Here is a 17,518-nt window from a genome sequence, read left to right as displayed (position 1 = left end):
ATGACGTCACGTGGTATGGAATATCCCTTTGGCCAGTTTGGGTCAGCTGTCCTGGCTGTGCCCCCTCCCAGCTTCTTGTGCACCTCCAGCCTTCTCAGTCAGTAGAGCATGGGAAGCTGAAAGTCCTTGACTAGTGTAAGCACTACCTAGCAACAACTGAAACATTGGTGCGTTATCAACATTGTTCTCACCCTAAATCCAAAACAGAGCACTGTACCAGCTACTAGGAAGGAAATTAACTCTATCCCTGCTGAAACCAGGACACAGGATAAAATATTTTAACCTCAAATATTAACTTCTTTCAAATTTTACTTTTTTTCTGTAGAATTGCCCACCTTGTACTGATACTGGTAAGGTTTGCCAGAAACCCTAAGCATGTGCCTGAAGGTACACACCCACACATTTCCAAAGACTCTGTGCAGGACACTGATGCATAAGCTTATTTTCATACTTCAGTTTGTATTTAGACACATATTGCCTCTCCTCCTCCTTCTATTAGGGGGGGTTATCCAGAACTGTTATTATTGTCTAAACAAGAGTGGTCAGACTGGTCCATCACAAGATGCTTTAGCAGTAGTTGAGATGTAACTTCTTTAAATGTGAAATAAAGCCCTTTGTGAATTGTTTCCTTTAGTTAGCCAAACCAAACTACGTTGCCCTAATAATAGGGCCTGTCATCCAGGGTCAAAAGAAATATGTAGTATAAAGAGTAACAGTGAAGATTTCCTGGGTATGGGTCTACAATACCAGTACCAAAGCCCCCCATCACCTAAGATGGATGACAACCCCATTAGAAATTGCAGGTGAGAGCAGATATTGGCTGTTTGACATCTATTTAATGATTCTCTAGAAAAGTAGTAAGGTCTTGCCAGCTGCACCTAAGCTGTACTGATTTATTGGCTGGTGTTGCGCTGCTGGGCATGAGTTGGGATGTTGTGGCTTCCTGGTACCTGGACTCGTCACATCTTTTTATGATCAGCAGTCTGAAGTGCTTTCCCATGACTAAATGACACAAAAAGGAAATAGTGGTCTGTCACATTCACTGTCCATTATTAGCTATACAAAGTACCTGAGATTGCCTGCCTGATTTGAACTTATGTTATTCATAAAAAGTAGAGGGGGGGTAGCTTGCTAATTTTTTTTTTTGCCTGCTGGCTGGATCTTGATCAGAAGTAGCTATGGGCACTTTTCACACAAACAAGATCACTTTTGTGAATTTTGAAAACCCCGTGGGTTGTCATCCCTGTGGAGAGTGTATGCGTCTCCCATTCAGAATTCAAGTTGTCTGGATGAACGAGCGCAAGCTGGGCTTTTGAAGTTTTCAAGGGCTTATTATTCATGCCATGTCTTCCTACACTTAACTGACATAACTAATACAAAACAAGTGCCAAAATCTGGCAAATTAGTGATTGGATTGCTCTGTGTGTCTATGCTAACCTATGTATCACCCTTCTTTGTGCAGTTGTTCAAGAGGTTAACGGAGAATCCTGCCCTTTTGAATGGGAATTTTGCCAGCAACATCAAGTGGGACAAGATTATTGACTGTCTGAGGCAAAGCTTAGAAGATAATTGTTGTGTTTAGCTGTTAATTCTATGGCATTATCCCAGTAACTTGTTATGCATCTAAGAGTTTCTTGATGTCTATCTATACACACCCACACATGTGCATGCACTTGCCTTTGGGAATTCACATGCTCCTGCTAATATGTATGTAAAAGATTCACTGGGTTTTCTTATTTGTAAACAGAAAATATTTGGACTTATGTCCTGATAAAGGGAGCCATTACAAACACAACGTCAAGCTGCATTTATGACTACGTTCATCTTAGAAGCTGATCAGTTCATCCTTGTGCACTTACAGCCATGGTTCAAGACGCTGAAGATGGAGAAACGCCAAAGGACAAAGTAACGTTGCATGTTGCTAACCCCCCACTGCAGGGATACTTCACCCATTTGGGGAACCATATGCAGACCATTACATCCTTCACTCGGCAGGATTTGTATGATATGAGAATTGCCACATGCCATCTGACGTGTCTTATGCTGGGAGACAGGTCTATGAAGTAATGGAGCCTGGCTGTCTGCAGTCAGGACTGCTGTACTACATCCAAAGCAAGCTTGCCAGTCAGCAAATGCTGCATTAATCTTTCGGGGAGTGTTTGTTTTGCATGTTTTGCTAGGCTGAGTTTCAAGCAACTGATACCGTGTTCATGAGCAGTTCTGTTGCAGTCCATTTTTCAAAAAGAAGTGTGAAGACTGATGCTCCTAAGGTTGGGTGGAACATGGGAGTGAAGGGTTATATATGATCTTGCTTCAATGTGTGAGCTTACGGTGCTTTCAAGTGCATGTTAATATGTCTGTGCAGGTATGTTTGGGACAGTGGAGTTATGGCTCTTTGAAGTCTGATGAGTGTTTTTAAAAATATACCTTGGACATGGTCCTTCTCCGTTGGCACTAATTTTGCTAGTGGAGTTACCTCACTGCAAATGAGATGTACCTTTGTTTGCTTAGCAATAGTCAAACCTTCAAACTGCTGAAGGATAAACTCTGAAGGCTTCTGAGGATTAGATAAGATAAATACTTTATTGCTCACAGTTTTTTAAGTATTGAAATACCTGGAATTCTAGGCGGTAAATGACAGTGTGTCTGGCTTGTTCCTACTTGTACCTGCAGTGTCGCTGCTCCGTCCAGCTGTATCACTGTAGTTACAGTTCTCACAGGCACTTAAAGACACATCCTTCAAAGTACTTTTGCATTTAGTTCCTCCAAGCAAAAAGGAATTTAGATACTCAAGTACCTTTTAGGATGTGGAAAATTCAAGTGTGATTCTGGAGCCTCCCAAGTGTGTAGGACCTCTAAATAGGAGGCATTTTTCTGGACTCTTGTTGTTTTGAAGACACTCGGTGCTATTTGTTGACCTGCAAAATAAAATCTAGCAACATTTTCACAAGTCAAGAGAATTTTAGCATCCGGGGTGAGAACAGAAGGATGCACTGCAATCTCCGGGTTTGCTTACGTGGTCTAAAAGAATGTGACTGGGCAGTCAGTCTACTATGATCTTTTATGATGTCGGGAAAACACAAATCCAGTGCATGTTTCATGTGCACGTACTTCCCCTGGAAACTTTTGCTGAGCAGAAATCTTCTACTTAAAATCTATTCTGCTAAGAGTACTCAAAGGTAGTACTACACACAGCAGTGTAATTTTTTTTAAATTGTATTTTTTATGAAAATGTATACCCTCTGCTTAAATTTAAGGAGGAAGTTTACTCGGAGAAGGTTTAGGGTAGGGAGGGAAGGGGAATAGTTCAGCGCTTTTCTGTTTTCTGGCTTGTAATTTTTTAGAAATTTTCCTCTCCTTTACTGTTACCCTAATCTTGCACCTTTTCCCGTCACAATGAAGATGATTAAAAAGGCAGAAATGAAAAAAAAAGTATGTTTTGAAATCCACCAGTTTGGGGCCTGGTTGCACACATTTTTTTGTTTCTTTCTGGTTTTGAACTATGTTTCTACTCTAAAGGTCAAATCACCTGTTTAACATATTGGTCTGGAAGGACCCAAGGCTCCTGCAGACTTGGCATGAAGCAAGCAGGCTGGCTAAATAGGGAAAGCTGTCGCTCTTCCTCACCTGCTGCAGACACAAGCGCCATAAGAATTCCCTTGATACAGGGAAGTGTTGTGGTATTAGACTCAACATTTATTGGTGTGGTAACAGGATAGTTCCTCCAGGCTCAAATAAACATTATAAAACCTGCCTTCCCCCAAATCAACTGCTTAAATTGGATGTAAGAGAGGGTTTAGCATCTTGTATTTTGCTGTGTACCTGTTTGAGAAGAGTAATGCAAATCCTTATGATCAGTCTTCAGTTGTAATATGTATGTGTATCATGGGTTGGGCTTTGTAGGACAGTCATGTCCTATTACGTAGGATACTCTACAGACTGCTGACAATGATAACCTGAACGCTGTCCAGCTCTTAGTGATGGAAGGTCCCCAACATGGATGGATTGCAGTGTGGGGTATGTTGTATCAGATGTGAGTTAAACTATGGGATACAATGCAATGCCTACAAAATATAAGCACGATTTCTCTTGTAAAACTTACCTTCATAATTTTCCTAAGCAACATTTGATTCTTTTGCATGTATTCTAGAAAAAAATAACAGAAGTTATTTGGAAAAACAAAAGAATTTTATATGTTTTGCAATTTCTGCAGTGAGAGTATGCAGACTTCAGGCTGGTTACTAAGAACAGCCCAATGTATATCTGAGGGTGAAAAAATAATCGTGTCATTTCTTTGGAACATGATCTAGAGTTCACTGAAGTGAATGAAAAAGCTCCTGTTGGTTTTAAATGGATCCAGCCTTTACACAGTGAACAGAAGACGTGTGTCTCATCTGCTTAAATGTGAAAATGTTATTGGTAATTGATGTTGATAGAAAGAGCACATGGTAACTTTCTTCCTGCATTTATATAACAGGAGGCAAAAGCTTCAAGTGCGCAGTTGAAAAACATCAAGGACGCATTTGCCTACTACCAGCATGATGATGGTGACACAACCAATGATTAGGCTGTTTTAAGAATATTTGATGGAAGGCAAAGCATTAGGCACAAGTTTCCCATTACCATCCCACTCAAAGATGACAGCTTACCATTCCTGGTGAGCAGTGTCATCTTCAAGTTGCAGAAGGAGAGATGGTTCTTACTGAAACACCTATGTTGATGTTTTCTGATTTTTATTCAAGTGATGATTATACTCTCTCTAAAATAACCGAGCCAAAAAGTGCCGGAGAGGTTATCAAGGAATCCACTGCAGATGGGCCAGGCAGGGTGTTGCAGTCTGTGGAGGTTACAGTCTCCTGGTACTGCTCGACAACGGAGCGACTAACATTTGGGAGCGCGGGAGTAAGTTGTCTGCACCAGCTAACAATGCATAACAGTTATTGCCCCCGTGGTATGATGAATGAGGTTACCTTGGGCTGGAATTAACAGAGGACTAATGGGAGAAGAGAAAAACAGCAAATGACTGCCTAAAATGATCTGTGATGTATCTTGTCTTTTTAAGATATCCCTGTGCTAATGTGCTTGCAAAGGGATCTCTTCTACAGCTTTGTTTACCATCATCACTTTGGAGAGGAGATTTTTCAGGACTCATTTGAGTTCATTTTATCTGATAGTGAAGAACCTCCTAATGTTTGATGCTCAAATAAATATGAGGGCTTGGGGTTTTTTTTTAAGATAACATAACATTCAAAAGATTTGAAGGCCATGCAGAAGGATATTGCATAGCAGGAAATTTCACAGAAATAAGAAGGCTGAAACCACTCACCAGTAATAAAAATAACATGATGCTTCATACATCCAATTGTTGTTTTACATTAATTACTTGATTAAAATCAACTGAGTTGCTCTGGATTTTCAGTAGTATTAAAATAGGTGAGAGCAAAAGGAAAAAGACCAATTGATTTTTTTTTCTTTTCTTTTGGTATGCTGATTCAATTTGTTTGCTTCTTTGGAACACTTAAACAAATATAGAAAATGAATAGAAATGTCAAGATTGAAAGATAATTTTTATTAATTGATGAGCTGAGAACTGAGCTGGTAGCTGCACAGTGGGATCAATTAGTGGTCAAATACCATATGCTGGATCTCCACATTTTTCAGCCATCTTCAAGACTGATGCCTTATGTTACATGAGCCAGAGGAAGCCTGGAACTACACAACTCGTGAAAGAAACTAGCACCATAACAAGGCATCACCTCCACCTTCCAGACACCCAATCTCCAGACAATTAACTTCTGTACACTGTTATACATTGTTTCTCTCACACTTCTCCCGCGTACATATGAAAGTGTCGAGCTGAATTACACTTTATAAGGTGATAGGGAAAAGATCTAACATCCATTTTTCCCTTTTACATATTTTTGCAGTGTGGGGAAGCTAATTTTTACTGCCTAAAAACCAACCAAACAAAATGAGTCCTACTACTTCTGAACTGACATTTTTCAGGTAAACAAAAAGAGCATCTGACATAATTTGCAATTGTTATTACCATTTTTTTAAAATCTCTGCTTCCATAAACAGATGTTGGGAGAGGCATTAGAAAAAATGATGCTTATTGGAATCTAAGTTTTTACATTAAAATACACCAAACAAGCACAAAAGTAGAAATTTAGGTCTGGGCAGAAGTCTGGCATGACCTTCTCAGTCTCACTTCAGACTGTTTTAAGGGGGAGTTGAACATCATGCAGCTTTACTGCAGAGAACAACGTGCATATACTTGAGACCTTCTCTATAATCCTTGCAAGAGGGGGCCAAAATCACTGATTTTCTTGGTGTTTCACTGAAATTTGTCCTGTATGGACACCAGTGCTTTCCAGCAATGTAAGCATTTTTCTTTTTGATAATGGACAAGCTATATATTTCAAAGACCTGCATAAGCTCCCGGGTGCGTGTTTACCATGGCAGGCAGCAACAGTTATGCTCACCCCTGACTCTCTGTACAGTAAGAGATTTGCAGTTTCTGTGCCAAACCAGTCAAACCCCACATCTCACATCATTCACTAGAAAATGAAAATGGTGAGCTGTACATGACGCTGTTGTTTCTGTTCCCTGCCAGCACTTTGACACATCTGGCAGGAAAGTTCACTGTATGAAGCGTCTTCTACCTTAGTGAGATCTTTTCATGACGTTGCTTGAAAAATCCAGGTTTGCCAATTCTTTTGCTGGATAATAAGCTATACAGCTTGTTCCACACACTTATTGCCTGACTTCTTCCTATAGTTTTGAAATGTTCTTGCGTTGTACCGTTTGGTAAGCAAGTCCCTGCCAAAGTCAGAGCATAAAGCTTGTTCAAGATGCGTGCATTCTTTGAAAGTAGCCAGGCAAGCATTTTCTACACAAATGTGAATTATTCATCAAATTTATTCCATCTGGAGTTTGTATGTGTGCATGTATTCTTTGCTAAGTGTTTTAGCAAGTACTAAAATCCCAGGTATGTTAAGGGGATCAGCAAAATTCACACCAGTATTAAACGAATATTTGTGGAGAGTGAATTTTAAGTATGCTGTGTAAAGCCTATAATGCTTAAGGCTATATTCTTCAGCTAAATGGTTAAACTCTGCCCTAAGACCAATTTGTCCAGAACAGCAGGAAAGTAGAAAAGAAGTGAGAGTATACTTGTAGTGAAGAACATACAACCATATGAGAGGATTATTTGGGAAATTATAATAGGCAGCTGAAGCCTTGGAGGCGTTCAAGAGACTTCATTGCTTCCAATAGCAAATTGTTCATGGGGAGAAATAAAGCTAAACCTATTCATTTTTTTCAAGTAGCTCTAGTAACTTGTAAGATTTCTGTCAGACTCCAAGTAGAAAATGATCACCAATTATATTCCAAAGAATAACAATAAAAGCTTGGTAAAGGGAAAGCAATACTGAAGCTTCTTTAGTGAGCTCAGTAGCTTTAATTGCTATGCTTTTTCTGGAGGATTTTTTTAAAACTCTGAGCCCATTTTCTCTTCTGTGGAAGTATTGCAATTCATCTACAGTGTTTTTTTGCTCGGTCTTGTTCTTGACTTTCTCAAACTCACATTTTGGCTGTGTGACTCTGGCTATTAGCCCTGTGGACTTCTTTTAGATATGGGAAAGCTTGTTTCCAGTAATCCATAAGCCTCAAAAACCGCCACAGTGGGGTAAGAAAGACCCCACTCACCCCCCGCTTTTAACGTCAAAGAGAAAAGCATCTTTGTACTCTTATATTGCTGAGAAGTCACAGCAGCTTCACTTCTGACTCAACACCCTTGGACAGAAGTAGGTAGCCATTTCCTCCTTGTTTTTTTTTTTTTTGTCCATCTTTTAAACCAGGAGGCAGGAATTTCTCCTAAGAAAGAGGTAACTTTCTTCATAAGCTTATGCCATGTGGATAGTCTGTGGTTTCCTAAGGGCCCCACTCCATTCTCGTTATCTGATAGAGGATGGCAGTACAGGGCTGTAGAGGCATAAAACCTCTCTGGGGCAGGCAGATTAAGAAAGCTTTTCATTACCACTGAAGTTAGAGGCTAAGGGAGATGAACTAAACAGCATGTTATCTGCTTACAGTTTACTCAATGGAGTGGGCTGTATTTTATCAGTAGTATGATGGGAAGAAATATATCGTTAAGCTGGTTTTTCTACTCGCTGCTTTGATTCATGGTGGCAGGTCAAAAATGTTATGGCTCACCTGGTAGTTTGAATGATCTTTCATCAAATTTCAGTCTTGCAAGTTGGACTCTGCATCCTTTTAAGTACAAGCTTTTCATCAGAGGACTGGAAATGGTTGCTTGTGCCAGTTAGACTCCAGGCAGTCCTGTTAAGCTCTAAAACAGGGACTTGCAGAGCCTTTGGATCCGCTAACATGCATTTCAAGCTCTTAGATCTGCAGGGCAGAACCTGGGGGAGGAAGAGTCCTCCTATTCCAAAAGCGCAGGCACACTTGCTTAGCATCAGAGGACCTCTTCTAGCCCCAAAGAGCAGGCAGGTTCACTGGTGGAGTGGTCGGATCCTGGTAGGGTCCCTCTGGCTGCAGCGAAGTAAAACCCTGCTTCGTGCTCCCATGAGGATCTGAAAGTTTTTTCTAATTAAGAAACCTCCTCTGTCTGGATTCACTGGTCTGCATGGACTTGCCATGGTGGAAGGAGCTTTGTTTGCAGGCTTTTAATACCAGTTGCTGAATTTGGGTTCTTCCTTTAAAAATCTCCATTGCTGATTACTACCCGGAGTTTCAAAAATAGACATTCTGCTGTGGGATCTGGGGGGAAAGATAAGCCTATATCTTATCCATAACTGTGTAATGGTATCTGATAATTTATATTTTTTAAAAAACTGTTTCAGAAAGGAACCTTCTCATTTTGTGAGGAGGAATTGTAACAGGGCAGAGGGAAGGAGGTGGAGGGGAGCAGAGATCAGGGAAGACTGTGGCATAAGCTTTCCCTTCTGTTACCTGCAGGCACATTTAAACCAGCTGTTGCTGTACTAAAGAGGGTTTTTTTTTTTCTTAACATCTAAGATATATGCATAAAAATATGATACATTTATTCTGTCAATTTAACCAAGTGTTTAGAAACAGCACCCTCTACTTTAAATACTTCTCAAAGGTAGAAATGGCTGGAGCTTTTCTCTTGCCATCTCAGCTGGGTGATTTTCTCTTGCCATCTCAGCTGGGTGACAATCCATGTCGTAAGAAGACCTGGTTCAGCACAGCCATTCTTCCTTGTACGGGTGAGGACTTCCCAAGGTTTGATGTGTTGCCCCACCAGAAGCTTTGGTGTATACTCTTTAGGTTTTTGCTGTCTCCATACCCCCATGTGGATGCCAGTCATGAAGCCACTTCTCTTGTCCACCTCCATCTGGCAGAATAAAGCTGAGGGACCAGGTCCCCGTGACAGGCATTAGCGAAACACGAGTGAAACCAGTGGGACTGATGGTGCTAAATCCAGATTCCAGAGCAATATTTTAAGTGGGAGCAGCCAACATGATCAATTGAGAAAGCGGGCAATGCTGGACCTCAGTTCTTCCCTTGCTCCCCTCCCCTCATATTTATAGGTTTCTAATTTCCGCTGGATAATGAATATCACTTTTCATTATAATTATGTTAAAAGGTACCAGCATGATGATTCAGAAACCCTTGAAGATATAGTCATATTTTCAGCAACAGATGGATTTAACACTGCAGATGGAGTGTTAAGAGTGCAGGTAATAACAAACTCAGCAATGTACTGTACTGAAATATAATTGGAAAGTATTAATCATATATTGGTTACTTCAGCTTCACTAAGTAGATGTTTAATTTTCATCAATCTTTTTACCAGATTCCCGGAAAGATTTCTGTGTAGACAGAATGTGGCTTCTAGGTGAAACGATTGCCAAAGTTATTAATGACTAAGGCCTTGATCTTGCAGGCATGTGCCCATGGCTTACCCAGGCATGCAGAATAAAAATCATTTGTGTTAATAAGGCTGTCAGATCGGGCCCCATTCATATGGCGTAAGTTTCAGCTGGTGACCAGTCAGTAGTAAAACCAAGACCCCCTCTGAACTTGGGGGCTGCTGGAAACCCACCAACAGGAAGGACTGGCTGCAGGATTTGGGGTAGAACGCAGGCAATTTGAAAATCCCCGTTTATAGAGGTGAATCATGAGTCTAAGTCTTTGCAGGACTGGGAGTTAGCATGTAGACAAAACTGGGAAAGGCTGGGGTCTTTTGCCATTCCTTATTATTTTCTCTAAGTACAGACCTTTTGAAATTATCTGCATACAGAGAAATGTCTGCTGCTATTTCCATAAACCTTGTCATCTTACTGTTTTTTAAACGTGCCTCTTCCTAGAGGTTGTATTTGAAGCCTGAGTAATTCAGGGAATTTTTTGCTCCGAGCAGGCCACGCAGGACCAGGGCAATCAGTGATGCCTGGTTGCATACCATGACTCTGATTATTTAATTAATGCTATCTATAACTAGGATTTCATTTGTAGGATCAGAAAGTGGCCCGTGCTCTGGTGTGCCACCTGGGGATGCAGGGAGTGGGGAGTGCTGTAGGGCACAATTCCAGCTCACGCAGGGAGAATCTTCATCTATTTTATGGCAGGAATATAAAACGTGATTTTTGGTGAAAATGGAAACATTTTTCTTTTGAATATGTTTATGTGGATGGTTTGTGTTCACATTCTTCTCTGTGGATTTGGGCATCTGGTGAAGCTGCATCTCCATTAATTTCCTTACGAGCTTTCCTTTCCCTGGTGGGTGTCCATAGCCATGGTGTGCCATGATGACTATGGACTGATCAGGCTTGTAAACAACAACGTGAGCATTCAATACCTAAGTTTTAAGTCCCATGAAATACTTTGGCTGAATGCTTTGGTCTTTTGCTGAACTATTTAGTTTTCTAGCTATCTGTGGACCCTGAAAATTAATGAAAAACTGGAATTCTCTCTGGAAAGTTGACTCTCACTTGATGGTACAATATCTTTATCTTGGCTAATGGGAAAAGAAAAGATCAGGTAATAAAATTCAACGTGACTGGAAACCACAGGTGAACGTGCTTAATAATGCAAAATTAGTGTGCTGTCTACTTTCTGACAGGCATTTGTACCCCAGAGAGATACAACCAGGTACTGATCAATTGACCATGATAATCAAATAAGGGCCTGACTCTAAGTATGGTGTCTCTTTAAGGGTAGCAGTCAAGATGACTTGTCTGTAACACAGGTTCCCGCACTGCTGTTATGGGGAAGGGACAGTGCGTTGCTGGAATATGAAGACAAATAGCATTTTTGCTTAATTTTCACTTGCACTTGGAAATAATCTCTCCCTTATCTTCCCTTCCTATTCTGTCCAGATTATGTGGGTGAGCAGCGAGCCCCAGAGCTGCAGCAGGGATTGCAGGCAGGCATGGGTGTCTGGAGGGAGGATCAGCCAGGATCACCTCTGAGCATCTCCGTGCAATGGATGCTGAAGGTCTTGGCACAGAGCTGATGTATGCAGCTGCCCAGGCTCCAGCACATGGGGTGATACAAAGGACGAGAGTCATGGTGGATCAATTTTCCCAGTTGGATGCAATCTGGAGATCCATCTCCTATGTACATACTGGTGGGATAAACTTTTCATCTTTCTGGCAATGTTTGAACCTTCTTTCTTTCTTTTTTTCCTCCTTATTTATGAGAATTAATTAAATCAAAAGTTATTTAAATTGTCAGGCTTCTTAGTTTTGATTTAAATAATATGTTTTAAAACTTGTTCTGCGTTTGTAGCAGGGAGTTATGTTCCTTAAGCGAGGTCCAGTCTCACTGTTCACCAGCAGGACAGGACATTTGGTACTTGTTCATGAGGAACAGGCAGGTAATACATTGCACATACATGTAAATAATGTGACTTAATACGCATTAAGAAGCTGTCTAGGTCTGTAGAGAAGATACTAGGAGGCAATAGATCCCCTTTAATAAATCATCTCATACTTTGCTCTAAAAGGCTTAAACTCCAGCTCAACCAAAGAGGATTGAGCAAGTGGGTGTAATTTAAATCACTGGGACCTGTGAAAGCTGCAGAGCCTCTGTTGTCTCCCCATTGACACCGGGACTTTTACCTGTCCCTGTTTGCCCTGCATCATCTTAGGATATGCTGCTTGATCTTTCCAATTACTGTGATGATTTTTTCATTTGTGATTCGTGACAAAGTGCTTTTGGATGAAAATTGTAATTCAAGCAAAATCACAAACGACTAGCTTTATGAAGGCATTTTATTTGCTAACTCAAGCTGTGTGAAATTTGCTAGATGTATCAGAAATAAAGGTAAATATCTTGTATTTTAAAACTTGATAAATTATTGACAAAGGAAAGATGCCCAGAGTTAATCAATCCAATGGTTTTGCCACCATTTGTCCCTCGAGAATTTAGAAGTAGTGGATCATGCTTTAATGCTGATCTGCTCTCATCATTTGGGAGAGAGAAAACAAACATTCCTGCATCTCAGCTCCTTGTCAGTGTCTGAACTTGAATGAATCAGCTATTGAGCTGAAGGAAATGAAATATAAATTGACATGAAGAAAATGTTCTCCCTGCAGCTGCAGAAGCAGCTATAGTTGTCAAAAGCTGATTTTTATCCCTTCAAAGTATTTTGAGTCACATCATCCTATTTAGTAGCTGGACTTTCTATAAAAGTTTGGCCTAAAGGTACTGCTTTAATATTATTTTTTTAAAATTTATTAAAGTAAGTTTAATGAAAGATTGTCTTAATTTCAGTTGTGACTCTGGCACGCATTTAGAAAGGAAAATCAGAATACAGGCTACTCTTTTTAAATGTTGCTCCTGTTTTTCCCTTGTTCATTATCACAAACACAGCATTTAGTAGTCTCACAGAGTAATTTAAAAATATGAGTATTTTTTTTCATTTTCAGACTTGTAACTCAGTAGCTTGTGTTGCAGAAGTGCTCCTGTCTGGAGGTCAGACAGTTCCATTTACTCACCTTAGTTTTGCTGACTTGCATGCACAACTGTGCAATAACATAACGCTGTAACTTATTGCACAAGCACCCTAAATAAATACTAAATAGTCTGTTTTGGGGAGTGATTTCAGACCATTTAGATTTCCAGGACTGCACCCAGACCCCTCTGGCTGCTGCACTGAATTACCTGGAATAAATTCTTTCAACTCAGGTTGCCCTATTATCCTTGTTGTCTTAAGTGAAGCCATTATTTAGATGTTACATTTTTCTGGGCAATTTCTTTGCTATGCAGCTTTCCTGACTTTACTTTGAAACTGTGCTTAAATATACAAGGGAACACGACACAGTTTCTCCCTGCTCCTCTTCTCATGTATGCTCGGAGAAATGAAAGAGCATTAAAAGACAATCATCTTGTAAAATGCATTCATTATACAGGGGAGAAAAACGAAACAACTTGTTTGTTGGTATTTTGGAGATGTCTTGTCGGGGCCTGTTATCATTCAGTTCTCTACCATAGCAACTACTCTACTGTAGTACAGATATCAAACTTATTATCAAACTTAGATTATTGTTCAAGCCATTGGCGTGGAGAAGAGCTCTACTTCAACACGTTAATCTTTCTTTCAAGTTCAAAAACTGCTTCTCTCCTTCTCCACCTACTTCTAGAGTTTTTTCCCCCACCTGCGACGGCAGCATCTTCTGAGATAGGAAAGAGCTTTCCTTGCTGCGTTGCTCTTTCTCCCAGCAGCACAGTTACTCATCCCATAGGCAAGTGGACTTTTTAATCATTACCAGTGTTGTACTGCCCATCTGAATACTGCTCCTATTGGGTATGTGTTCTGTAAGTAGATGCCTCCTAGTTGGTGTTAAATAATATATATCTACCTTGAGATCAGCTGCATCGACCATTTGTGGAAGTTGGGTATTTGCCTCTTGGATCCTCTAAAACCTATCATGAGGTCCCTTTCGTTTTCTTAGAGCTATTTTTTTTAAATTTTCTTAAAGATGTAGTTGATTTTGGGCATGACAAAAAGTCACTTTGGTACAGCTTTGAGACCTGCTCAATTTATAGGATTGAATGCTACATGCAAACATCTTTCCTTACATAACTGATATTTCTTATTTTAATACAGTACATTTTTAAAGCTGAACTTTGAAGCTGATCCCTCTGTAATGCTTGGTGGCACTCCCTAACTAAACAGAAGCCTTTTATTATTTTTAAAGGATTTGTATACTGTCAGATAAACAGATGCTAACATGCACCTGTAGTCTGTCTCCACTGGGAATCGTATTTACTGCTACTGTTTAGAACTGTTTGAAAAATTCTCGAACCAACTTCATGATGAAAGAATAGGCTTTTATGTAAAAAAGCTTTAGCGAAAAGCATCTGCTTTGTATGTCTAGGTTATTTTTTTTTTTTTGATAGAACCAAAAATTGATGTATATGCTTTGACTTGAGAATTTCTGTTCAGAATACCAACTTTCTGTGGAAAAAGGAGATGGGGAAGATTTATCTGAGGACTTGTCAAAATTCTGTCCAGACATGGTGATGACAACTTCTGTGTTTTAGCTACTTACCATAATTTGTTGATGTTTTAGATACTCTTGTTTGATATTTGTATTCATGTGGCTGAAGTAAATGGCTTATTTGGGGTTTATTCCTGATTTTGCTATTGACTTTAATTTTCCAAGACATTGGCCAATGTTTTGTGTTTTGTTTTAGGAGCTGGTGGAAGATAGTAAAGGGGTAGGATGAGCAAGGCAACTTGGAGACCCTTTAGCTTCAACTCTGAGGTGCTTAGTGCTCACATCTCAAATCAGTCATGAATTTCCAGCATGAATTAAGTATTAGCTGTTGCAGAGCACTGGGCAGGCATCATCTGGACATGCAAGATCCAGAAAGACAAAGTCAAACCAAAACAAGCATAGAGAAAAACTAATGGCATGATCAGAAGAATGGAGGGTCTATCATTAGAGAGGATTAAGAGTTTGGCTTATTGAACTCAGCAAAACAAAGCCTGAGAGGGAGATAGAGTTACCTCCAACTATCTTGAGGAATAAACAGAGGGGGTAAATAAAACCTAAACTGTTTAGGCTAATAGGCAATATTGGCACAAAACCAAACATACTTAAACCACCATGAGAAAATTCAGGCTAGCAATTAAAGGATGGTTTCTATCCAGTAGAGGAAAAAGATTCTGAGCAGCTCTCAAATGGAGGCAAGAAACTTCAAAATTGAAGCATAGTGTGTCTGTGAAAGGGGCTTTATGTCCTGACTATTGATGACTGGAGGGGATGGAAGGTGACAGTCAGATCTCTGGGTGCTTCCTTCAAAACTTTAGCTGTGATAATCCCTCCCACTGCCAGTGAACCCCCCCACAACCCACAGGTTTCTAACTCTGTTTCCAGCTCTTGAATTGGTCTGTGTGTTCCTCCTGAGTGTGATTTTTGGACTGGTGCTCTCTAATTATGTTAAGGACATCATCCTCATGTGGACACCTTCGCTCTGTCTCTGGTGGAGGGACAAGTGCAGTGGCTGGTTACTGTTTTGATGAAGCCCTTCATCCACCTCTACCACCTCATACTGCTCTCCCAGTGTATAATCTGAATGCTGCATCTCTGCCCATTGATAACCAGTGGACACCTTGTGTAACATGATTTCACTTTCATATTTAACCTAAACTACCACCTGCATATATATTTTTTTTTAAGTCTGTATTTAAGCCTGCATTGTTTTGGGCCAGACTGCAGTGGCAGGACTTATCCTGGGTTGAATCAAAATCACACTGTTTCCACAGTTGTAAAACCCATCATTTAGCAGGCGGAGACTGTCGCACTCTCACAAACTGGGTTGCATGGGAGCCAGCAGCAACACTCTGCTTCTCTAGAGATGACTCATGCTATTTCAAACTATTTGGCTAATCAGTAAACTGAGATCTGCTGCTTTACAGACAATATATAATATTTTCTTTGCCTTTGTGCACTATTTTGGATCCTTTGCCATTAGGATTTGAAGCATATAGACTGCATCTAATCCAATTTATCCTGTTCATCTTGGCAATGTTTGCAATGCTGACAGCTTAAAGAAAACACTTAATTTGACTAAGTGTTTTCAGTTTACGTCTCAAAATATTTGAAATCATTAAAGCCAGAGTATCCCTGCACTGCAATACACACAGTTCTGACCTACTTTAGCAAGTTAATTACAATTTGTGTGATCCCACGGTCTTTGCTTATGCTGCAGGATGAAGTAGGAGTTTACTTGATTAAGACTGGGCTGAACATTTGAAAGTAAATCTCTTGGCTTGATGCTTTGTAATGTGACTTTTAAAAAAGCACTTCAGCTCTTAGAGCAAAAATGGGGAATATTGGGGACATGGTGTGGCATGTTGTCTCTTCTGCCTTGCTGTGCTGGGCAAGGCACAAGGGGGGCTAAGTGCTGAGCTCCCCATGCAGATTCTCTCCTGCTGTAAGGCTGTTTGAGTCCATGTATTCATAGCTATTTGTACTCATTGCTACCTGCCAGAGGTGAGGCACAGTGGAAGGATGTAGAGCAACCCTGGCAGTGCCCTGATGAGCGCACATGATTATTCACGGTGGTTCAGTAGCACTGGAGCGTGCCAGTGCTGATGGGGTCACAGGCTGCATCCCCATTCTCTGCACAATACCCTCATAGCTGAGGACCTGTCACAAACCTCTCTGTGATGGCATCTCACCCTTCCTCTGCTGCAACCCAACAGGAAGAAATGTAATCTAAGCTTACTGTAATTGCCAAACACAGATCCCAGACACCAAGCAGGATGGAAGAGAAGGGAGAAAGCATAAATGAGAATAGAAATGGACCAAATGCATTTATCCATGCCAGCAGTAACGTGTTATGCTAGTGTGAAGCAAGTGTAGTTGCAAATGCCATCGTAGGTAACACTGAGGAAGCATAAGCATCAGTACATGCTAATAAGCAGAAAGTATATCAAGAGCTCCTCAGTGGTCCTACACCTTTGCTAGCTCATGCCGCTGTGTCTCTTCTGCCAGTGCAAGTCACAACAGCTCGTTTAGCTGCTGCGCCTGAAGTTTTGGGAGATGTCAAGAAACTCCCAACATGCTGGGTGCCTTACGATACAGTTTGTCATTTGGATTCATGTTTACTGTAGTTAATGATTCAAAAATTATGAAATAGTTATCTAATCCCAATTTCTTACAAAAATTGCATTAGAAAAATCTTGTTATGAATGGCTGATTTTGAACTGCCGGATAGGACCAGGTGATTCAACATTGTGGTTTGGTAGCACTGGAGCATCTGTCTCTGATGATGACATTGCCATTCATTGAAGGGCAGGTGATACAATCATGCTACAACAACGCAGAGAGAGCTTGATTTGGCACATCAACATGATATAATTTTCCTCTGTGATTTTTTTTTTCTTTTCAAATTATTTGCTCAAGACTTCCCTTTCAGAGATGTGTGCTGGCAAGTTGCAATACTGCAGAGAAGGGAAGGTCCAGAGCTGCAGTAGGAGTAAGGAACTTGGAAAATGCAGCTGGTGCGGAAG

This window comes from Pygoscelis adeliae, unplaced genomic scaffold, assembly GCF_000699105.1.
Source record: "Pygoscelis adeliae isolate BGI_AS28 unplaced genomic scaffold, ASM69910v1 Scaffold181, whole genome shotgun sequence".
NCBI lineage: Eukaryota > Metazoa > Chordata > Aves > Sphenisciformes > Spheniscidae > Pygoscelis > Pygoscelis adeliae.
The sequence above is the reverse complement of the archived record's forward strand: the minus strand, read 5'-3'. Positions refer to the sequence as shown.